General features: G+C 41.5%; 1 protein-coding gene across 1 annotated transcript in view; it reads left to right on the top strand.

Moving 5' to 3' along the window:
- Window positions 1–11450: 11450 nt before the first annotated feature.
- LOC127006228 (glutamate receptor ionotropic, NMDA 2B-like) overlaps window positions 11451–25000 on the top strand; it is a 252752-nt gene continuing 239202 nt past the window's right edge. Inside the window, exon 1 of the mRNA XM_050875841.1 lies at window positions 11451–11732. The gene's annotated coding sequence lies outside the window, so the exon portion shown is untranslated. The remainder of the gene's footprint in view (window positions 11733–25000) is intronic.

Genomic DNA, 25000 nt, shown 5'->3' with positions numbered 1-25000 from the left:
GAGAAAGGTGAGGGAGGGGGGGAGGTGATAGGAGGGGAGGAGGAGAGAGGGGGAGAGGGGGTGTCATGGGGAAGTTGTTAAATGGTGTGTGTGTGTGTGTGTGTGTGTGTGTGTGTGTGTGTGTGTGTGTGTGTGTGTGTGTGTGTGTGTGTGTGTGTGTAAAGTTTGGGAACCACTGAATTGTAAAGGAAAAGACAGCAATTATAACATTACTACTACTACTATTACTACTACTACTACTACTACTACTACTACTACTACTACTGCAACTTCTTCTTACCTTAAAATTCCACGCGAAGATCTTGACTATAATTAGAACTTGAGGTAATACATGCAATTAGAGACCGGTAGGGGAGGGTGGGAGAGAGTGAGAGAGAGTGAGTGAGTGAGTGAGAGAGAGTGAGAGAGAGAGAATGGTGCTCTCTCTCCACGCGCATTGAAGAGACTGATGTAGGAGTTGACCGCGTGGTGTGAGAGAGAGAGAGAGAGAGAGAGAGAGAGAGAGAGAGATTGTATTATTATTATTATTATGATTATTATTGTTATTGTCATTATTTCTATTACAACAAAAATAACAAAAACAACAATAAATACAACTCCTCCTCTTCCTCCTCCTCCTCCTCCTCCTCCTCCTTCTATTCTTCTATTTATTTTTTACTTTTAAACTTCTTCCTTCTTTTCTTCTCTCTTTCTTCCTCCTCCTCCTCCTTCTTTTCTCCTCTCTCTTTCTCCTTCTCCTCCTCCTTCATTCCTTGTTATATTTCCTTTTCGCCTCGTCTTCCTCCTTCTCCTCATCTTTGTTATTTTAATTCTTTTTCCTCTTCCTCTTTCATCCCCATCTTCTTTGTTTTCTTTTCTTCTCTCCTTCGCTCCTTCTTCTATATTCTTCGCTGTTATTCTTTTCATTTCCTCCTTTTTCCTTATATTCTTTCTTTCGTCTCCTCTTTGCTTTATTGTCTTGTTCTTCTTTTATTTGTTGTCCTCATTATTTTCTCCTTCCTTCTTCTCTCTCTTGGTCTTTTCACACTGTCCCTAAACAACAACAATAACAAAGAAAAGCTAGATCGTGCAGTCTGCCTTAAAACGCGCACCAAAGAAACTGTTGACGGAGCGAAGGAAAACGGGTGAGAGTTTATATTTTAGGGGCAAGCATTTCAATTTTGCATCTGCCACATGAACCATCCTGTCAAGTACTCCGTCCTTTCAAAATGTCTATAGAGTGCCAATGATATAGAAGAGGAGGAGGAGAAGGAGAGAGGAGGAGAAGGAAGAAAACGAAGCAGAAAGAATGAAAAGAAGAGAAGGAGAGGGAATGGAACAAAAGGAGGAAGAGAAGGGAAAAGGAGAAGAGGAGGAAATGAAAATAACACAAAGAGGAATAGGAAGAGAAGGTGGAGATATAAAAGAAAAAAAGGAAGAATAAAAAGAACAGTGCTGAAGAGGAGAAAGAGAATAGATTGGAATGAAATAGAATAACAGGCGGAGATGGGTGAAAAGGGATAAGAGGAGAAGAAGGCAATAGAAGAGGAGGGAATGAAAAATACGGGAGGAGGAAGAGAAGGATGATGAAAGAAACAAAGAATAAAGAATAAAAAAAAGAGATGAAATGGAGAAAAGACGAGGGAATGGAAAATACTGGAGGAGGAAGAGAAGGATGATGAAAGAAACAAAGAAGAAAGAATAAAAAAAGAGATGAAGTGGAGAAAAGAGAAGGGAATGAAAACTAACAAGAGGAGGTTGAGGAAAAGGGAGAAGAGAGAATGAGAAAACGAGGAAGGGATAGGATTTAACGACTAAGCTGATCATTCTAGTAATCATGATCATAAATAGTGTTGTTATGATGACCTGGGCGCCAGTCTCCGCGGTGCCCGGCGCAAGAGGCTCCTGTGATCACTTCCCAGCGTGGGTTGGGCCAGGGTTGGAGTATTCGTAATCGGTATTTGTATTCCAGTACATTCGAATACAGTATTTGGATGTACTCGGTTTTGTATTCAAATGACTTATTATAATTAGATGTATAAATAAATAAATGTAGGTATAAATTAGTATTCGATTACTTGGGTTACACTCCTGGAATACTAAGAAATACTTGGGCAAGGATTTGTTCACTTAAGTGTACAGAAGCACAGCGTCACGGCCCCGCTCACCCGACGTGTCCGGCGCGCACCGGTCGTTACCGTCCCGAGTGCATCCGGGTGAACGGCTTATCTCGTACACACTCTCACGTTCCCAGCCTGCGTCACCCACACGACGGGGGCGTTGTGGCAGCTTTGTCGTGCACCAGTGAGGGAGTGCGTTGATGACCTCACTACAGTGCTGGGCTGTGTTAGCAGAGTAAAGGCTTTTTAAGGAAGGTATTCATGAATGCATTCATTAATACTTTCATTACCCGGTAGCTGCGGGGATCATGTATCTTAAAGGTCCCTCTAATCGAGAAAAATGAGAAAAAATCATCACTCACGCAAACCATTTCATAATACATATCAACGCATTTGTCATCAGTTTCTGCATCATCTATTTTTGTGGGGTTATATCATGGCAAAAATCTGTCCCCCGTCGCTGGTACACGGTAAAGCCACAAATTTGGCCCGTCGCTGCTACACGGTAAAGCCACAAATTTGGCCCGTCGCTGCTACACGGTAAAGCCACAAATTTGGCCCGTCGCTGCTACACGGTAAAGCCACAAATTTGGCCCGTCGCTGGTACACGGTAAAGCCACAAATTTGGCCCGTCGCTGGTACACGGTAAAGCCACAAATTTGGCCCGTCGCTGGTACACGGTAAAGCCACAAATTTGGCCCATCGCTGGTACACGGCCCATCGCTGGTACACGGTAAAGCCACAAATTTGGCCCGTCGCTGCTACACGGTAAAGCCACAAATTTGGCCCGTCGCTGGTACACGGTAAAGCCACAAATTTGGCCCGTCGCTGCTACACGGTAAAGCCACAAATTTGGCCCGTCGCTGCTACACGGTAAAGCCACAAATTTGGCCCGTCGCTGCTACACGGTTAAGCATTTGCATTTGCCTTCGAATCATTCCTAGTATTTCACTGTATTCGAATTCGTATTCTTAGAAATTTGTGGCAGTCGTATTCCTATTCAAAAATTTTTGTACTCACCCCGCCCCTATGACGGTGAGCCAGGGCTAATTAATGTAAAATCCCTCTGCACGCACGCACGCACACACTCATGCACGCACTCGAGAAGATGGAATTGCAAGGATATGCTGGTTACGCTTCTCTGGCCCCGCATTTACATCAACATCATCATCATCATCATCATCTCCCTTATCATCCTAATCAGTCGTCTTTAGCGGTATCAAAAGTGTTTCGTTTTTCCTCGTTTGATGTCATTATTTCCATCACCATAAGAACAGTAAGGTCGTATTATAAGATATTTCGCTGCCCAAGAACACCTATTGGACAAGGCTTTCGCAGGAGTTGTGGGCATTTCCAGTAGTAGTTTTATGACCCTGGTGGTAGTTTGACCCTTCTTCTGTACCCTGAGCCTAAAGAAACACATATTGGACAAAGTAGTAGTTTTATGACCTTCTTCTGTACCATGAACCTAAAGAAACACATATTGGACAAGGCTTTCGCAGGAGTTGTGGGCATTTCCAGTAGTAGTTTTATGACCCTGGTGGTAGTTTGACCCTTCTTCTGTACCCTGAGCCTAAAGAAACACATATTGGACACATTTCAGTAGTAGTTTTATGACCCTGGTGGTAGTTTGACCCTTCTTCTGTACCATGAACCTAAAGAAACACCTATTGGACAAGGCTTTAGTAGTTTTATGACCCTGGTGGTAGTTTGACCCTTCTTCTGTACCCTGAGCCTAAAGAAACACATATTGGACAAGGCTTTCGCAGGAGTTGTGGGCATTTCCAGTAGTAGTTTTATGACCCTGGTGGTAGTTTGACCCTTCTTCTGTACCATGAACCTAAAGAAACACCTATTGGACAAGGCTTTCGCAGGAGTTGTGGGCATTTCCAGTAGTAGTTTTATGACCCTGGTGGTAGTTTGACCCTTCTTCTGTACCCTGAGCCTAAAAAAACACTCATTAGAACCTGACGGATATCCCCCTTTGACCTTTAGAAATAGCTGATTTGAGAAGGGAAAGTGTCTTGCAATACCAGCCTAAATGTTTTCGGTTCCTACTATTGCCACTACTACTTCTACTACTTTGGAAACTATTTTCATTACTATTACGATGCTGTTTTTTTTTTTTTTTTTTTTTTTACAACAAAGGAGGCAGCTCAAGGGCACACATACAAAAAAACAATAATAATAAAAACCCCCGCTACTCGTTGCTCCTAAAAAAAGAATCAGACGAGGTGGCCAAAAGCAAGGTCAGATTCGGAAGGAGAGGTGTCCTGATACCCTGTCACTATTACGATGTGTACTTACTACTACCAAATTACTATTGCTATTACTAACTTATTACTTTACTAAGATATTATTAATGTTACTACTCTTACCACTACTTTTACGACTACTAGTACTGCTATTATTACTACTTTTACTATTACTGCTACTGTTACTACTATTCCTGCTACTATGTCTGCTACTATTATTTCTGCTTCTGTTACTGTACCTATTTCTGCTACTATTACTCTTATTTCTGCTACTATTACTCTTATTTCTGCTACTATTACTCTTATTTCTGCTACTATTACTCTTATTTCTGCTACTGTTACTCTTATTTCTGCTACTACCACCGCTGCTATCACTGTTACTGTAGTCGGTGTCACGTATACCGCCGCGGAAAATCTTTTAGGAAGGGACTCACGTCATTGCTTGGCTGACGGCCTCGCGCGCTCATTGGCCTGTTGTCAACTTGCTCTAACGTGCATTTAATTGACTTCGTATTCCTTCCAAAATCTGCTTAGACTTTTAAGATTGATAAGAATTCATTCAGTGACATCTTTATTATGTAATGTGTGTCAAACTATTAAAGATAAATCTGAACGACATCCATAACGAAACTAAGTAAGTCGAAATTGCACGTATTTGGTCAACATCCAGCGACTGAACCCGCAAGCTTGATATTTTCAAGGCCTGTTAAGGCTAAAGCTTTTTTTTTTCCCACTTTATCTACTACAACGAAGTGCTGGACTACAGTCTGCACGATGTAGCTCATCAAGTCATCTGTTGTAAGATTTCATGGTATATTTTTAGTCCTGATGTCACGTCCTGATAGTCATAATGTTTAGTGATGTTACGTAGACATAACGTAAAGACTGGCCTAAGGCAAGGACCTTCTCTTTCATCGTGGTATATTTAATCCTGAATTGTATTTCCATTATTTACGGGTAATAAATAGCCATAAGGAAGAGCCATTCTAAGAATCAGAACACTCCTTTAACCTCTGTTCGGGAGCAGTGAGTAGCGGGCCTTTTTTTCTTTTTTTTTCTTTACGCCCTTGAGCTGTCTCCTTAGCTGTAAAAAAAAAAAAAAAAAGAATAAGTACATTTAGATAACAACAGTGCTGAATTAAAGAGGCAGCAGAGCGAGAGATCGTAGGCTGTGTCGCGGCAAACGGAATTTCCCGCTGCTTTGATCTAGCAAACAACAGCCAATGAGCGGCGCAGAGACCGTCACCCAAGCAATGATGCCAACTCTGCAAGTCCATCCTGAACAGAATTTTTGCGCCAGGTTACGTGACACCGACTATAGTAGTGTAGTCGGTTCGTCCAAGTCTGATGTGTGCATTATCGTACTCTGGCAACTTGCGGTCACACGGCGTGTCTGATTGCGTGGACAACATATGATAGCCTATGCACAGGAAACAGTCGTCAGCGTCCATAACATGCAGGCAATAATAGGAAATACCGTCAGTTATAGTCGATTTTGAGTTAATTTTTAGTACTGTCGCAAACAGCTGTTTTGTTAATATAAATCCTGCTAATTTTCTCGATGGCAGAGAGCGCCAAGGCTGTTTAGCAATTATAATCAGTAATCTTGCATAATAACAAAGCAGCTGTATGCGACAGTACTAATGATTTTTAACTCAAAATCGACTATAACTGACAGTATTTTTTATTATCGCCCATTTATGTTATGGCCCCAGTCCGTTATGGCGCAGGCAAGTGTTTATAGTGGCGCCGTCTTGTGGCTCTTGCTGACACCCGGAGCTCAACTTTGATCCTCATTTAGAGAGAGAATCAAGAGTCTGGGTTGACAGGTGGTCTTCAGGACAGCATGTGGGTAGTCTCATGCCACTCGGTGATGACTGAAAATTGTCAGCTTGTAGATGCGGGTGGGGCTCGAACCTGCGTCCTCCTGCTCGCCACGTGGGCACACTTACTACTCAGCCACCGCCTCCATATAAAAATAAATACCCACCATAATATATAAACATGAACCCGTCTTTCCCGTGGGAGCTTAGGAGGAGGAGGAGGAGGAGGAGGAGGTGGAGGAGGAGGAGGAGGAGGAGGAGGGGGAGGAGGAGGAGGAGGAGGAGGAGGAGGATAAACTGCCACAACTACTACTACTACTACTACTACTACTACTACTACTACTACTACTACTATTTAAGTGTATGTGTTTGTTTATTTGTTTATTAATTCACGTTTTCTTTCCTATAGGTTGTCAGCAGGAGGAGAAGAAAACGGGGTGAGTGTGATTGGTACCGTTTTCTTTTTTGTGTTCTTTGTTTTCTGTTCTCCCTTTTCTTTCTTTTTTTCTCTCTCTCTCTCTCTCTCTCTCTCTCTCTCTCTCTCTCTCTCTCTCTCTCTCTCTCTCTCTCTCTCTCTCTCTCTCTCTCTCTCTCTCTCTCTCTCTCTCTCTCTCTCTCTCCCCTTTTCCGTTCCCCTTCAGCTTTGCATCAATGTCAACTCGTCTCCTCTCTCTCTCTCTCTCTCTCTCTCTCTCTCTCTCTCTCTCTCTCTCTCTCTCTCTCTCTCTCTCTCTCTCTCTCTCTCTCTCTCTCTCTCTCTCCCCTTCCCTCCCTCCCTCCCTCTCTCCTTCTCTCTATCTCTCTTGCTTTTCACAGATCCCTCGTTTATCCTCCTCCTCCTCCTCCTCCTCCTCCTCCTCCTCCTCCTCCTCCTCTTTTTCCTCTAAAGCTCCCACGGAAAAGACGGGTCCATGTTTTTATATTTTTTGGTGTATATATATTTTTTCCTTGTTATTATTATTATTATTATTATTATTATTATTATTATTATTATTATTATTATTATTATTATTATTATTATTATTATTATTATTGTTATTATTATTGCTGTTTTTACTACTACTACTACTACTACTACTACTACTACTACTACTACTACTACTACTACTACTACTACTACTACTTACTACTACTACTACCAGACCTAAATAAAAGTTAGTGAAATGTGAAAGTTTGTGACCGTAGAATTTATTTAATAAATTTGTGTTGCTTTAATGTTGTTGTTGTGTTATTGTTGTTGTTGTTGTTGTTGTTGTTGTTGTTTTAATTATTGTATTTTTTGTGTCTGTAAGTACTACTACTACTACTACTACTACTACTACTACTACTACTACCATTACCCCCACCACTACCACCATCACCTCTATCACCCCCCACCACTTCCACCATCACCATTACCACCATCACCACTACCACCATCTCCACACCTCCAACATTACCCCCCTCCATCACCACCACCACCATCTCTACCCCTTCCTACCACCACCACCACCACCACCACCACCACACTCTACCACTTCCTACCACCACCACCGCCACCACCACCACGACCACCACCACCACCACCACTTTGATCACCAATGCACAAAATAATTCTAATTTGCCATGAAATTAATACCATCAAAGTCTGCAAACATTTTTTTTTTGGATTTAGTGAAAGAAGAGAAAGGAAGGGAAAAATAGGAAGAATTGAAAGGAGAGGAAAAAGAAAGAAAAGGAAGATTAGGAAAAGAAGAGAAAGGAGATAAAAAATGGAGGATTGAAAATATAGAAATAAAAAAAAGACTGAAAAAAGGCAAAACGAGATAAAGGAAAAGAAAAATGTAGATAAAAGATAAAAAAAGATGAAAGGAAAAGGAAGATACGAAAAGAAATGAAAGAAAATAGGAAGAGGAAGAGAGGAAAAAAGAAATGTAGAGAAAAGGAACAAAAAAATATGGAATTGTAGGGAAAGAAAGAAAAATAATGATGATAAAGAACAGAAGGATAAAAGAAGGAATGGAAAATAGAGGAAATTATAAGAGGAAGATTAGAAAAGAAAAGAAGGAAAAATATAAAAAGAGAAGAAAGAGAAGCAAGAATAAGGATGAAGAGAAGGAAAAAAATACGAATGAAGAGGAAGAAAAAAAAGAAAAATAGAAAAGAACAGAAAGGAAGGAAGAACTAAAAAGAGAAGAGAAAAAGAGAGATTTAAAGAGAAAAGGGGGGGAAGGAAAACAAGGAAGAATGGAAAAGAGAGGAAGGAAAAAATAAAAGAAAAAAGAAAGGAAGGAAAAATGAAGGATTGAAAAAAGAAGGAAATTAAAAAAAAGAAAATGAGAAAAAATAAAAAAGGAAAAATGGAAATAAAATCAAAAGAGAGGAAAGGGGAAATAAAGAGAAAAAGAAAGCAAAACGAAAGGATTGAAAAGAGAGGAAAAGAAAAAACGAAGATAATAATAAAAGAAATGAATAACGAAGAAAAAGACAAAAAAATAATAAAACGAAAAAATAAAACAGGAAAATACCAAAAGAAGTGAAGGAAAATATGAAAAAGAGAAGAATCAAAAGGAAAGAACGAAAAAAAACACCGAATCAAAAGGAAGAAGAAGAAAGAAATGAAGAAAAGAAGAAAAGGAAAATCAGAATATAAATGTACAGAAAATAGGAAAATATCGAACAAAAGGGAACAATGAAAACCAGAGAAAAAAAAAGGAGGAAAAAAGGAAGGAGAATAGGAAGAGAGGAAATGAAAATATATGATAAGGAATAGAAGAAAGGAAGAAATAAAAATGAAAAAATTATTAAAACGAAGAAAGGAAGAAGAAGGAAGGATTGAAAAGAGGAAAGAAAAAATGGAGATAAGAGAACAAGGAGAAAGGGAAATATATGATAAGGAATAGAAGAAAGGAAGAAATAAAAATAGAAGAATTATTAAAACGAAGAAAGGAAGAAGGAAGGAAGGATTCAAAAGAGGAAAGAAAAAATGGAGATAAAAGAAGGAGAAAGGAAAATATATAATAAAGGAATAGAAGAAAGGAAGAAATAAAAATAGAAGAATTATTAAAACGAAGAAAGGAAGAAGAAGGAAGGATTCAAAAGACGAACGAAAAAATTGAGATAAGAGAAAAAGAAGAGAGAAAAAAAAGGAAGATACGAGAGGAATGGAAGGAAAGATAACGAAAAATAAAAGAAAGAAAAGATAAGAAGAAGGACAAGAAAAAGAAAAAAAGGAGAAAGAGGAAATATCGAGATTAAAAGAAGAAAAAAAAGAGAGGAAACTTAAAGGAGAGGAAAAAAAGGAAGATAATTATGAAAAGAAAGAAAGTAAAAAAAATATGATAAAAAATAAAGGTTGGAAAATGGAGGAAAACGAAAAGGTGGGAGGGAAAAAAAAGAATAAAGAAAAAAAGAAGGAAAACATTGAAAAAGATAATTAACAAGAAAATATAATTGTTGTTTTATTACTCTTCCTTTTTTTTATTCTATTTGCTCCTTCTCTCTCTCTCTCTCTCTCTCTCTCTCTCTATTTCTTTATCTTTATTCATTATTTTTGGGGACACATCCTGATGAGAGAGAGAGAGAGAGAGAGAGAGAGAGAGAGAGAGAGAGGAGAAAGAAGATTAATCGTGAGAGGAATATGAGAGATGGAGAGAAACTTGTCATCCTCTCTCTCTCTCTCTCTCTCTCTCTCTCTCTCCTCACTTTTTCTTCTTTTATTCTTTTTTCCCTCCTTTCTTCTTTCTCCTTTACCTCCCCCCTTCTTCCTTCCTTCTCTTCCTTCCTTCCCTCCTTCTTCCTCTTCCTCCTCCTCTCTCTCCTTCCTCCTTTCTTTCCTCCATTCCTTAAGTGTCTTCCTCTCCTCTACGTATTTCTCCTCCTCCTCCTCCTCCTCCTCCTCCTCCTCCTCCTCCTCCTCCTCCTAAAATTGGAGGAGAGAAAGAGGGAGAAAAGGTAGGAAGATGAAGGATGATGAAGAGGTTGATAACACACACACACACGCACACACACACACACACACACACACACACACACAGACAGACGCACACACAAGGATGTTAGTTTTTTATATTTTTTGTTTTGTTTGTTTGTTTATTTCTCTTTCTTCTCCTCCTCCTCCTCCTCCTCTTCCTCTTTCTCTTCCCTCTCCTCTTCATTCTCCTTTTTTCTTCTCTTTTTCCTCTTTTTCTGACTTTTCCTTTTCTTCTTTCTTTTTGTTTTCTTTCTTTTTAATATTTTTCTTTTTTTTGTTCGTTTCCTCTCTTCCATCTTTCCTTTCTTTCTTCTCTTCCTTCTCCATCGTATTTATTTTTCTCTTTTTTTCTGCTTTAATTTTTCTTTATTTCCTTTCTTTTACTTTCTTACTTTCTTTCTTTTACTTTTTCTTCCTTTTCTTTCTTCCTTTTAACTTTTCTTTCTGCTCGTCTCTTTCTTATTTTTCTTTTTTTACTTTTTCTTATCTTCCTTTTCTTTCTAACGCCTTTCTTTTCCTTTCTCTCTCTCTCTCTCTCTCTCTCTCTCTCTCTCTCTCTCTCCTCTCTCTCTCTCTCTCTCTCTCTCTCTCTCTCTCTCTCTCTCTCTCTCTCTCTCTCTCTCTCTCTCTCTCTCTCTCTCTCTCTCTCTCTCTCTCTCTCTCTCTCTCTCTCTCTCTCTCCTATTCGTCACAACTTCTTATCTCTTAAGTGTAAATGTCTGTTATTTGTTGTGTGTGTGTGTGTGTGTGTGTGTGTGTGTGTGTGTGTGTGTGCGTGTGTGTGTTATTTTAGGTTGTCATTCCTAATTTCGTCCTTGTCTGGCCCCCCTCTCTCTCTCTCTCTCTCTCTCTCTCTCTCTCTCTCTCTCTCTCTCTCTCTCTCTCTCTCTCTCTCTCTCTCTCTCTCTCTCTCTCTCTCTCTCTCTCTCTCTCTCTCTCTCTCTCTCTCTCTCTCTCTCTCTCTCTCTCTCTCTCTCTCTCACACACACACACACACACACACACACACACACACACATACACACACTCTCTCTCTCTCTCTCTCTCTCTCTCTCTCTCTCTCTCTCTCTCTCTCTCTCTCTCTCTCTCTCTCTCTCTCTCTCTCTCTCTCTCTCTCTCTCTCTCTCTCTCTCTCTCTCTCAGGCTACCATGCGCGCCACTCCGAAAATTTCTCTTCTCCTGCCTTTCCTTCCCTCCCTCCTCCCTCTCCTTCCCCTCCCCTTGTCCCCCCTCTCCCTTCCCCCCTTGCGTTATCCCGTGCCGCCAAGAGAGGGCAGCACCGAGGGATGAGATGAGAGCGGGTCGGCGGGAGGCTGGGCAAGGGAAGCAGAGCAGTGTGCCGGGAGCTTTCGAGGGGGCAGGACGCAATCGCTCCCTCGACCTTGTTGGGAGCGATCTCACCCTCCACAAAAACCTTCACGTCTGCCTCCACCCAAGTGACCTGACCCTCCCCACGCCCCCCCCTCCCTCCCGCGCCTGGGGTCAAGGGGGGCCAGGAGGAGGAGGTCAGGGGTGTGTGTGTGTGAGTGAGTGGCCCCAGACAGACAGACAGGAAGAGATCGTGTTTTTTTTGCTCTTCGCCTCGTGAAAAAAATTGTAATCGGTTGGTGTGAGTTTTTTTGCGTTGTTCTCGTTGTGTTGTGTTTGTGTGTGCGTGTGTTTGTGTGAGGGGGGGGTTGTATGTGTGTGTGTGTGTGTGTGTGTGTGTTTTCTCCTTTATCCTTCCTTCCTTCCTCTTCCTCCTCCTCCTCCTCCTCCTTACCCTCTTTTTCCTCCTCCTCCTCCTCCTTCTTCCATTTTTATTCCAATATCTTCTTTTCCTTTTCCTCCTTTTCCTCTCCATCTTACTAATTCTTCTTCCTCTTCTTCCTTAACTGTCCTCATTATCCTCCTCTTTTGTCCTCCTCCTCCTCCTCCTCCTCCTCCTTCTTCCCCGGTATCATCTTCCTCTTCCTCCTTCTCCTCCTCTTTCTCCTATTCCATCTCCTCCATGTTAAAGAAAAAACCGAAGTGAAAAAAGAAGGAAAAGATAGATTAGAAAGAAAAGGAGGAAGAGAAAAAACTACAGTGAAGAAAGAACAGGAAGAGAAAAAGAAAAAAAAGAAGAAAAGGAATCGTTAGGAGCCAGTGTTTTTCCGTGAGTCAGGATGTGCTTTTCTTCCTTCACTCCTTCCTTCCTTCATTCATTCATTCCTTCATTCCTTACATACTTCCTTTCCTTATTTTCTTTCTTCCATAGGACCTTCTGTTCTTGCTTCCTTCCTTTCTTTCTTTCTTTCTTTCTTTCTTTCTTTCTTCCTTCACTCCTTCCTTCATTCCTTCATTCCTTACATACTTCCTTTCCTTCTTTTCTTTCTTCCATAGGTTCTGTTCTTGCTTCCTTCCTTTCTTCCTTCCTTTCTTTCTTTCTTTCTTCCTTCCTTCCTTCCTTCCTTTCATACTTCCTTTCCTTCTTTTATTTCTTCGTTCCGTTCTTCTTTTCTTGCTTCCTTCCTTCCTTCCTTCATTTCCTTCTTTTCTCTCTTCCCTCCTTCCTTCCTTCCTTCCTCCCGTTTAACCCTTTCTTTCTTTCGTCTTTTTTTCTTTTTCCTTCCCTCGTTCCTCCTTCCTTCTTTCAGTCCTTCTTGTTCTTTATTCATTCATTCATTCCTCTTTTCCTTCCTTCCTTCCTTTTGTCCTTCATTTAGTAATTTATTTTTCCCTTCCTTCATTTCCCCCTTCCTTCGTTCCTTCATTCTTTCCCTCCTTCCCTCATTTTCTTCCTTCCGTCCGTCTTTCCTTTCTTCTGTTCTTCATTCATCTATTTCATTCTTCTTTCCTTCATTCATTCGTTAGTTTATCCCTTCCTTCCTTCCTTCCTTCCTTCCTTCCTTTCTTCTTTCCTTCTTGTCATCCTTTTTTCCTTCTCTTTATTTTTTTCCTTTTTTGATTAGATCCTTCGCTTCTTTCCTTCTTTCAATTCCCTCTTTTTCTTAGTTTTTTCCTGTATCTTCCTTTTTTTCCTCTCTTCTTTCTTCCCTGCTTTCTTTCCTCCAATCTTCTTTCTTCTTTCTTTCCTTCCTGCCTTCCTTCCTTCCTTCCTTCCATTCTTCCTTTCTTTAATTTTTTCCACTATTTTGCCTTCTCTCCTTCTGTTCTCCTCCTCCTCCCTCTCCCTCTCCCTCTCCCTCTCCCTCTCCTCCTCCTCCATTTTTTCTTGGCAAAATACGAAAAAAAAACAAAGAAACTTGCTGTTGAAAGAAAGTGACGTGAAAGTGAAAAACAACAAAAACTCCTCCTCCTCCTACTACTACTACTACCACTACTACTACTACTACTACTACTACTACTACTACTACTACTACTACTACTACTACTACTACTACTACTACTACTACTACTACTACTACTACTACTACTACTACTACTACTACTACTACTACTACTACTACTACTACTACTACCACTACCACTACCACCACCACTACTACTACTACTACTACTACTACTACTACTACTACTACCACTACCACCACCACCACCACTACTACTACTACTACTACTACTACTACTACTACTACTACTACTACTACTACTACCACCACCACCACCACCACCACTACTACTACTACTACTACTACTACTACTACTACTACTACTACTACTACTACTACTACTACTACTACTACTACTACTACTACCACTACTACTACTACTACTACTACAACTACTTATTGAAAAAAAGTTGAACATATGCTTGACATCTCACCACTACCACCACCACCACCACCACCTCCACCACCACCACCACCAGTAGCAGTGGTGGTGGTGGTGGTGAGGTGTCTGCCGGTGTAGGGAAGAAGTGTTCCTCTTTAAGTGTGAGTTAGTGTGGCAGCTGCTGTGGTGGTGGAGGTGGAGGTGGTGGCGGTGGTGATGGTGGAGGAGGTGGTTGTGGTGGTGGTGGAGGAGGTGGGGAGGAAGAGGATGGTTGCCCCCTCCTACCCACCCCCCTTTTTCCTACTCCTCTTTTATTTTTTTCGTCCTCTTCTCCTCTTCCTCCTCCTCTTCTTCCTCCTCCTCCTCTTCCTCCCTCTCATTATACACATCCTCATTCCTTCCTTGCTATTATTATTATTATTATTATTATTATTATTATTATTATTATTATTATTATTATTATTATTATTATTATTATTATTATTATTATTATAGGTACGCTGCTTACTACTACTACTACTACTACTACTACTACTACTACTACTACTACTACTACTACTACTACTACTACTACTATTACGACTACTGCTTCCAATATTCTCCTCTTCCTTCTCCTCCGCCCTCCTCCTCGTTCTTTTCTTCTTCTTCTTCTTTTTCTTCTTCTTCCTCCTCCTCCTCCTCCTCCTCCTCCTCCTCCACCTATCTCCACCTACACACGTCCACCCACTCTCGCTCCTGTAATCTTCCATCCACTGCCTCCTCCTCCTCCTCCTCCTCTTCCTCCTCCTCCTCCTCCTCCTCCTCCTCCTCCTGTAATCTCCCATCATTCATTACTCCCACCTTATCTCTACTCCTCCTCCTCCAGCTAATCCTCCTCCTCTTCCTTCTCCTCATCCTTCCTCTTCTTCTCCTCCTCCTCCTCCACTTTTTCCTTCTCTTTTCTCTCCTTGTATCATCTCCACTTTTTTTTTCACCAGCCTCCTCAACTTTCTCTCATCTCCACTACTGACACCTTCCTCCTCCACCTCCTCCTCCTCCTCCTCCTCCTCCTCCTCCTCCTCCTCCTCCTCCTCCTCCTCCTCCTCCTCCTTCACGTCTCTCTCTCTCTCTCTCTCTCTCTCTCTCTCTCTCTCTCTCTCTCTCTCTCTCTCTCTCTCTCTCTCTCTCTCTCTCTCTCTCTCTCTCTCTCTCTCTCTCTCTCTCTCTCTCTCTCTCTCTCTCTCTCTCTCTCTCTCTCTCTCTCTCTCTCTCTCTCTCTCTCTCTCTCTCTCTCTCTCACCCGCCCTCCAAAGAATAAAAGCCTTTCCCAACGTCTTCCTTATGATCCTCTGTCTGGTGTTAGTGTACTCCATCCCGCCCCGGCAAAGATTCTAATTCCATCCCTCCACCTGGTCCTCTGTCTGGTGTTAGTGTGCTCCATCTCTCTAATCCATCCGCTCGCTTCCTATCTCCGTGTTATTGCCGGCATTTTTCTCTCCCATCCCCCTTGGTGCGTTTCCTTTCTTTCAATCTAAATGTTTTGTGAGGCGCCGAGATCCCGAGCCGTATGTTAGGAGAGGCGGCACACTGATTGTACACCTTTCTCTTCGGGGAGGATGTCGTGTTGCTCTTCATGACGTTATATTGTATTTTACTAGAAGTGCTTCATTTTTTTCTATCTTTTCGTTTGATATATATTTGTTTGTCCGAGGTATGTGTGTTCCTCTGTTCTCTTCCGATACCCTACGCCCCTGTCCACCCAGCAGTGAATGGGTACCAGGTATTAATCGGGGGTTGTGTCCCGTCTCCTGGGGTCTGTTCCCTTCTCCTTCCCTTCTCCGATTTCACAGTCGCCTTCGATTGTGTTGATCGTTACCAATTAGTGGTAATAACCGTCGCCAACAAGAAATCCGCTTTCACAGTCGTCTTTCGCGGCGCTGTTCGTCGCAATCAGTACCAGAGATTGGTATCAGAGATTACTTCTGGTAACGCGGCTCTGGTAGCCGGGGGGGACTCCCCAGTGCACCTAACCAATGCAATTAATGAGTAAATAACACAAATTCTTGCTCTCAAGTGGTCATATTATTTATTTAAATAGACGTAAAAAGATATTAAACAATACAGCAACACATTGCACGCCCTCAATGGTAATATGATAATAATTTTTTTTGAATAATTTGAATGAGATGAACTCACTTCACCTGCGACCAGCAAACGTCTGCTGAGAATTTCAGTTTGATCGATTGGTGTTTTATTGTTGCAAAAGTGCACAACAAAGGAGAAGGGAGGACTTCAACACCTGTCACCGTTATTCACCTGTCATGCCTTCTTGGGCAAACTCTCGTATTATCCTAGATAGCCTTATATGTATGCATATATAGGGCATACCTATAATGAAATCAGCCCTTTTATGTTAAAAATAAATGTGGTCAGTTAAATAAGTGTGAAGAATGAATGAGAAGAACAAATGTAATGAATAAGCGTGAAGAGTCTGTCTTGCTGACATTGCTAAATTATAGACCTTCAATACTTGTCACCATTATTTCACCTATTATGCCTAGGAAGTATTAGGCTATCAGTAGTTTTGAGCGTTGTATTACAGCGAGACACTCCAATTTTTTCATCATATTTATTCTTTCATAGTTATTCTTTATATTTGTTCTTTACGTTTCTCTTTGTACGTTTATTTTTCACATTCATCCTTCATAATCCTCCGCTCAGCTGATGCAATGTTTCCATGTCCCGCCGCTCCGGCATACCAACACTGCCGCATCACGCGCCTTCGTCTTGTCGTGACCGTCACCGCGCTGCTGGTAGTCGCCGATACCACGAAAACAGCGACTCTGAAAGCGGATCGAGGCGATGGTAATGCCTGTTAGCTAAGTTCGTGGGTTATAGGAGAAGACTAAACGGCTGGTAGTTCTGAAGTCTTTTAAATTGACTCTACGTGATTTAAATATAATAACGCCAATTTTCCAAGCTTTTATTTTGTTCTGATCTTAGTTAAGTGGAAGGATCTTTGATTAGGGTGCGTACCAGACGACTGTTAAAGCGTCTTCTTATTGATATCACATGTTAATCTACGGTATTTTCTGCGTTTTTCTGTAGGACTGTTTTTCTTTTACAATTGATAACAAAAAAAAAGTGCATCGTTTTGATAGAAGTGGCTCAGGAGGGGCCAGATTTGCCCCCCCTCGGTGCTTGTAGGGTTAAGGCTCTGGGGCGAACAGCTGACGTCTGCCGGCTTCTCTCGGTTACTGTCACGCCTCGGCCATTCCTTACCTTCTTTGATCTTGCCCATGTTAAATTTACGGACTCCACAAACTTTCCCGATGTCGATAAGTTTTGCCAGTTCCGCCACCGCCGCGCCCCGTCTCGCCCCTCCTGGTTCTTGGTCTGATGTCCTCGCTTCTCTTCGACGTGAGAGGTTTTGTTTCCTCCTGTGAGTTTGTTGGCTCGGCTGTTGATGTTCTTCGCTGTCTCTCTCCTTCCTCCTCCTCCTCCTTCTTCTTGAGTTCTTCCTTTCTTCGTCGTGAGAGGTTTTGTTTCCTCCTGTTAGGTTGTTCTGCGCTGTCTCTCTCCTTCCTCCTCTTCCTTCTTCTTCTTCTTCTTCTTGAGCTCTTCCTTTTAGTATTGAAGTTCTCCCTGAGTGAAAAACAAGGAAAATAGTGATGGAAATAGAGGAAAGAAAAGAAATAAGAGGAAAAATATGAACAATTACGTAGCATAAGAAAAGGAAAAAAATAACATAGATAGACTGAGATAGATAGATCGATAGATAGACAGATATTGGCTTGTTTCTTAATTATTACTTTTTTCTTCTATGTCTATCTGTCTATCTATCTATCTATCTATCTATCTATCTATCTATCTATCTATCTATTTATCTATCTATCTATCTCTTGCCTCTTCTCTTCTATCTATCTATTTATCTATTGCTTCTCTTCTATCTATCTATCTATCTATCTATCTATCTATCTATCTATCTATCTGTCTCTTGCTTCTATCTATCTATCTGTCTATCTATATATTGGTCTATCTATCCATCTGTCTGTCTGTCTGTATCTATTTGTTGTTCTTTCCTTTTCTCATGCTAATTGTGTTTCTCTATTTTTCTTTTTTTTCTCTTTTCTTTCTTCTCTTCGTTTCTGTTTTCCTTCTTTTTATCTTTTTTTTTGCCTGTGTTTAATTTTTTCTCTTTCTTTTCTTTCTCTTTCTTTATTTTCTTTCTGTAGTTCTTCCAGTGTTATATATCCTCTTTCTTTTTCTTTCTTTCTTTCTTTCTTTCTTTCTCTTTTTGCCTGTGTTTCATTCTTTCCCCTCTTTCTTTCCTTTCTTTCTTTCTTTCTTTCTTCTCGACCTCACGCACTCTTTCTCTCTCTCTCTCTCTCTCTCTCTCTCTCTCTCTCTCTCTCTCTCTCTCTCTCTCTCTCTCTCTCTCTCTCTCTCTCTCTCTCTCTCTCTCACACGAACACCTTTTACACCAATGCTCTTTTGCAGGTGAAAAAAAAAACCTCCTCCTCCTCCTCCTCCTCCTCCTCCTCCCTCCTTTAATCCCCTCAAACGTCCCTCCCTTTTACGTGAAAATTTGTGGAGTAATTTTTTTTTCCTCCTTTTTCTCCTCTCTCTCTCTCTCTCTCTCTCTCTCTCTCTCTCTCTCTCTCTCTCTCTCTCTCTCTCTCTCTCTCTCTCTCTCTCTCTCTCTCTCTCTCTCTCTCTCTCACGCATCAGGCAGGATCACCTCTCCACATTTTTCCTTTGTCCTCCTCCTCCTCCTCCTCCTCCTCCTCCTCCTCTTCCTCCTCCTCCTCCTCTTCTTCCTCTCTTCTCTTCTTTTATTAATCTCTCTCCCCTCTTATGCAAATCTAAAGGGAGAGAGAGAAAGAGAGAAAGGGAATGAAGAGGTGACAAAGAGAGAGAGAGAGAGAGAGAGAGAGAGAGATTTTATTAGCCCTTATAACTCCACTTGAAAGGATTTAAAAAGCTGTCCACTGGGAATCAGGAATTGGCTAAGGCGACTGGAATACACGGCCTTTTAGGAATGGACGGGAATCCTCTCTTGGAATCCCGTTAGCGCCTCCGTAACCGCTGGAATATAGAGTTGGGTCAGTTTTTCGGGAATCGGGAATCGCAACATGAACCGGAATGGGAGACTCGGAATGAATTGGCGGATTAGGAATGTATTAGAGAGAGAGAGAGAGAGAGAGAGAGAGAAATTTTACATACATTTTCGCAGGTATTCTGACCAGATGGCTGTTACATCACAATAAATGTCCACCAAGACTTTGCATTTCTACTTCAGCGATTACTGAGGGGAAGGAGGTGCCGATCGAACTTGTTTTTAAAGGAGTCAATTGTGTTGCACTGGACCACTGAAGGCGGGAGCTTATTCCATTCTCGCTCAACAACGTTAATGAAAAATTTCGTGGTGCAAATTTAATTGTTTACACTTCAGCTTTGTGCAATTATTTCTCGTTCAGAACGTGTCACTGATCATAAACAATTTGTATTTGTCCTCATTCGTAAAGCCATTGAGTATTTTTGAAGCATTCGATCAGTTTTCCTCGGAGTAGCAGCAGGGATCATGTTTCTTAATGGTCCCCCCAAGCGAGAAAAAAGAGAAAAAATCACCCCTCACACAAACCATTTCATAATATATATCAAAGCATTTCTGATCAGATTATGTATCATCTATTTTTGGGGGTTTAAATCATGGCACCAGATTGGCCCGTCGCTGCTACCGGGTTAAGGGATGAGAGCCTCTCGTTGTAAGATTTGTTGCGCAAGGAAGAGATCATCTTTGATGCCCTACGTTGCACACTTTATAATTTAGCAATGTCCTCTGCGTGGTGTGGAGACTGCACTGCATATTCTAAATGAGGTCTGACTAAACTCTTGTACAGTGGATCTATTGAATCCACTGTACAAGAGAATGAGAAGTTTATCTTAATGAAGCCCAGCATTCTGTTCGTTTTGTTTGCTGCGTCGATGGGTTGCTGTGAGAATTTTATGTTTGACGCGATTTTGACACCCAGGTCCTTGGCGCATTGAACGCTTTTGAGTTTTTAACGCCACGCATTTCGTAATCGAACCTCTTATTTCTTGATCCAACCTGAAGAACCTTGCTCCTATCTATATTAAAGGGCATCTCCCATCTATCAGATCATGCTGAAATTTTATGTACATCTTCTTGGAGGCTTTGCTTGTCTTGGTCTAAGAGGACTGAGTTGTTAATCTTTTCGTCGTCAGAAAATTTAGTGATCAGATGATTGAGTCCAACGCCAACGTCGTTGATGTAAATTATGAACAGAGTAAAAATAGAGGAAGAGCATCTCCATTCAATTAAAAATATGGACTTTACATTGTAGATTTATGAATACAAAAAAAAAAAAGAAGGAAAAGGAGAATAGAAATTGAAATATGGAAAAAAAGATCTAGACAATGAAAACATACACGCAAACACCGTAGACTTTAACACATTTCTAGAAACGTTACCCGGAGGTATCCCCGAGTCTGGCGTTGTAGGGTGGGCGAGGTAACGCACCCCCCGGCGTATGATGTCAAGCAATTTGCGATCCATTAGTGTAGCTACTCTACCTCTGATAGCTAGTTGCTTGATGTTGTCAAGTAACTTATGGCGTGGAACTTTATCAAACGCCTGCGCCATGACGGGCTGGGTCCAGCGTTACCATATTATCGTACTCAAAACATCGCATTCATCAGTTCCAGGGCCCAAAACTTTCGTAGGCACACAGATAACGCGACTCTAGTTAAAGGTATCGTTAAAATCGTTACTTGTTGGTGTTTGTTTCCTATCGCTGTGAGTCAAAAACCGAAAAATACGATGTGCTGAGTGGCTGAGTACGATAATTTGGTAACGCTGGCTGGGGCCGACTACCATCCAGGCCCCTCAAGAAAGCCTACCGGCGCTATAGGCTGACACTAAAAAAAAAAATATGAGACGAGATCGTTATAAAAGGTCAGTAGATTAGACAAACAGGATCTCTTATTGCGGAAACCATGATATGAATCCCAAATTAGTGACTTTGTAGGTAACTCACAACTTTCTGTAATTATGCTCTCGAGTGGCTCTCCTGCTACTGACGCCAGACTAATGGGACCGTAATTACCCCACATTTTTCTGTCTTGTTTAAAAATCGGCTTGACGTTAGCCATCTTCCAGAGAGAGAGAGAGAGAGAGAGAGAGAGAGAGAGAGAGAGAGAGAGAGAGAGAGAGAGAGAGAGAGAGAGAGGAACAGGTTTTTAGATGTGTTTTTCATGTATTTTCTGCCTCTCTGTTTTGTTTTCCTTTTCCCTTTTTCCTCTTCTTTTTCTTTCCTTTTTTTTTCTTGATTATCCTCCTCCTCCTCCTCCTCCTCCTCCTCCTCCTCCTCCTCCTCCTCCTCCTCCTCCTCCTCCTCCTCCTCCTCCTCCTCCTCCTCCATTTCCTTCCTCTGCCAAACAAAAAACGCGTTCTCAGAAGAGAGAGAGAGAGAGAGAGAGAGAGAGAGAGAGAGAGAGAGAGAGAGAGCAAAAATATCACTCGGTCTGTCTTTCTCCATTTACCCTGATTTCCCTCCGGCTTGTATCTCACAGAACCTCTTCCAGAACCCTTTCAGAACCCTTCTTCAGAACCCCCTTTAAGATTACGTCAACCCCTTTACAGAACCTTACTTGAACCCTCTCTATCGAACCCCTTACCTAGAATCTCCTTTATGGAACCCCTCAAGCAGAACCCTTTTCAACCCCTTTACAGAACCTTACTTGAACCCTCTCTATCGAACCCCTCACCTAGAATCCCCTTTATTGAACCCCTTTATGGAACCCCTCAAGCAGAACCCTTTTTCAACCCTTTTACAGAACCTTACTTTAACCCTTTCTATTCTTCCAGCAGAACCTCCCTTTAGAACCCCTTGAGAACCTGTCTGTAAGTTTAGAACCCTTTTTCTGATTTTAGAACTCTGTTATTGAACAGCATCAGAACCCATATTGAAGAACTATAGATGTTTTGAACCTATCACTTTTGAAAACATAGACCCCTCTTCAGAACCCTATTAGAATTCTCTCATTAGAACCCGCTAGTTGATCCACTTTATAACTCCTTCAGAAACCTTAAATAAAGCTCTCCGATCCTCCTTGAAAGCCTCTTTAGATTCTCTCTCAGAAAAAAAACTACCCTCATCTTTAGAACCTTTATCCGAGTTCAATTTCCTCCTTTTTTCTTTCTAAATTTTCCTTTCTCGTGATTTTTCCTTCCTTCCTCCTTCTTCCTTTTTCCTCCTCCTTTCTTCTTCTTCCTCCTTTCTTCTTCTTTTTCTTTTTCTCCTCCTTTTACTTTCTTCTTCTTCTTCTTCTTCTTCTTCTTCTTCTTCTTCTTCTTCTCCCTCCTCCTCCTCCTCCTCCTCCGTCTCTTCCTGCTTCCTAATCGTCCTATATCTGGAAGGAGGAGGAGGAGGAGGAGGAGGAGGAGGAGGAGGAGGAGGAGGAGAGAATGCTATTTTTCCAGTTTTGTTTTTTTAAATCCTGCATTTTTTTTCCCGTGTGTGTGTTCGTGTGTGTGTGTGTTTTCCTGGAATTGAAATCTCTCCCTTCCATATCTTCCTCCTCCATTTCCTCCCCCTCCTTCCCTTCTTCCCTTCCCTTCCCTTCCCTTCTCTTCCCTTCCTCTCCCTTCCCTTCCCTTCCCTTCCATTCGATTCTCTTCCCTTCCCTTCCCTTCCCTTCACTTCCCTTCCTTTCCATTCCATTCGATTCCCTTCCCTTCCCTTCCCTTCCCTTCCCTTCACCTTTTCAACGCAGGTAAGCTCTCTCCTTCTCTCCCCCTCTTCTCTCTCTCTCCCCCTCTCTCCCTAGTACTGTAAATCCCTCCTTTCTCTCCCTCCTCCCGTTCCCCTTCCCGTCCTTCCTTCTCTATCTCTCCCTTCCCTTCCTTCCCCTCTGACGGCAAAAACTAGAATATGTTTTTATTTGCAATTAATATTAATCGAAAAATGGCAGTTATAATAATGATTGCAATAAGAGTGATGATTGAAGAGTGAAATGAAAGAAGGAAAAAGGAAACAAAGTAAGAAATAAAGAGAGAAAATGGAAGAAATAAATAAAAAGAAAGAAAGAAAGAAAGAAAGAAAGAAAGAGTAATAAGTGTGAAGCAAAGAAGGAAGTAAGAAGAGAATGAAAAAGAGAAGGAAGTGAAGATGAAGAAGACGAAGATAAAGAAGAAAAAGACAGGAAGAAGAAGAAGAAGAAGAAGCAGAAGAAAAGCAGAAACAACAAAAAACAACAACGACAACAAAACATGAAGGATCTGTCTCCTCATTAGTTTCTTTCATTATGGAGTCCTACGGGAGTCCTATGAGAGTCCTACACTCGAAATGGGAAGTAGGATATCGAGGCTATTCCAGTTGGTAAGGGCATATTTAGGGTTCTGTTTCCTGTTCCTGGGGAGTTCTTCGTGCCCTGGAGGTGAGAAGGATCTTAAGAAGTCCTACACAGCAAGGATGTAGGATATTTAACAACTTGACTTTTTATATAGGGAGGAAGGATGTCATGGTTGTTCCACTCCTTCGAGAATCCTGTCATTTAGAAGGATCGTAGGATATGTGTATCCAGCTCCTACGAAGGATTCCTGAGATTATGAAGGATCTGCAGATATTGTTTTCTTTATTTTTTGGATTTCAGTAATTTAGAAGGATCGAAGGATATCAAGTTTGTCTTACTCCTACGAAGGACTGCTGACATTACGAAGGATCGGAAGATTGTATGTTTTTTTCTTTAAAGGACTTCACTTATTTAGAAGTATCGAAGGATGTCAAGTTTGTTTCACTCCTACGAAGGACTCCAGAATTTCAGAAGGACTCCACAGCCTCCAGTCCTTTTTCTAGACCCAAAGGATACAAAAGGAAAAAAAAAGAAAGGATTTGGTAGTTTATAATGAGAAATAACGAAGGATATCAAGCTTATCCCACTCCTTCGTAGGACTCCAGACTTTATGGTACGACCCCCAAACCCCCCCCACCTATCATCCACTCCTTGTACCCAAGTAAAATAACCTTCAAGTTTTTACCAGAAGGATCGGAGGATATCAAGTTTATGACCCTCCTACGAAGGACTCCTCAATGGCCTGCAGGATCCCTCACCTCGTCACCTTTGTACCCGAGGAGGAAAAAGAAAAGAAAAAAGTGGTAAGAGACAGATGGGAAAGGACTTGACAGTTTATATATAGAGAGGGATCGAAGGATATCAATTTTTACCCATCAAAGGACTCCTGTGTTGCCGGCAGGATCACGCGTCTCGCCACCCGTGTGCCCGAGGGAGGAAGGGGTACGAAGGAGGGGAACAAGGGGAAAAGGATCTAACAGTTTGTATATAGAAGGATCGAAGGATATCAAGTTAAATCCCCTCCCTCATAGGACTCCTGTAGGACTCCACCGCTGTAAGTCGTCCCAGTGCATAAGGAAAAGGAAAATGGAGGAGAGAAAGGAGAGAAGGACCTACCAGTTTATATTTAGAAGGATCGAAGGATATCATGTCTGTTCCACTCCTTCAAAGGACTCGAGGATTGAGAACAGGACCCCAAGGAAGAGAAATTAATAGGGAAAGGAAGAAGAAGATAAAAAGCGTTTTGTCTTCATGAAGGATTGAAGGAAATCAAATTCATTCCCATGCCCAAGGAAAAATAACATATAGGAGAGAAATGAGAGAAGGATCTTACAGGTTATATTTAGAAGGCTCAAAGGATATCAAGCTTGTTCCACTCCTTCAAAGGACTTCAGGATTCAATGTAGGACGCAAACGAAGAGGAAGAAATAGGAAAATAAAGAAAAGAAAAGAAAAGAACGCAACTGTCTGTTCTTAGGAAGGAATGAAGGGTATCAAGTTGACTCCCTTTCTTCAGACGACTCCTGTAGGACTTCGCCGCCCCTAATTGTTTTTGTGCCCAAGGAAAGGGAAAATAAAGGAGAGAAATGAGAGAAGGACCCACCAGTTTATATTTACAAGGATTGAAGGATATCAAGCTTGTTCCACTCCTTCAAAGGACTCCGTGGTTGAAAAAGATGGGAGAAGGAAGCCAGGGGGGGAGAGAGAGAGAGAGAGAGAGAGAGAGAGAGAGAGAGAGAGAGAGAGAGAGAGAGAGAGAGAGAGAGAGAGAGAGAGAGAGAGAGAGAGAGAGAGAGAGAATGGAAAGAAGAAAAAAGA

Source organism: Eriocheir sinensis, chromosome 32 (genome assembly GCF_024679095.1).
Source record: "Eriocheir sinensis breed Jianghai 21 chromosome 32, ASM2467909v1, whole genome shotgun sequence".
In the NCBI taxonomy this organism is placed as follows: Eukaryota; Metazoa; Arthropoda; class Malacostraca; order Decapoda; family Varunidae; genus Eriocheir; species Eriocheir sinensis.
The sequence above is the reverse complement of the archived record's forward strand: the minus strand, read 5'-3'. Positions and strand labels throughout refer to the sequence as shown.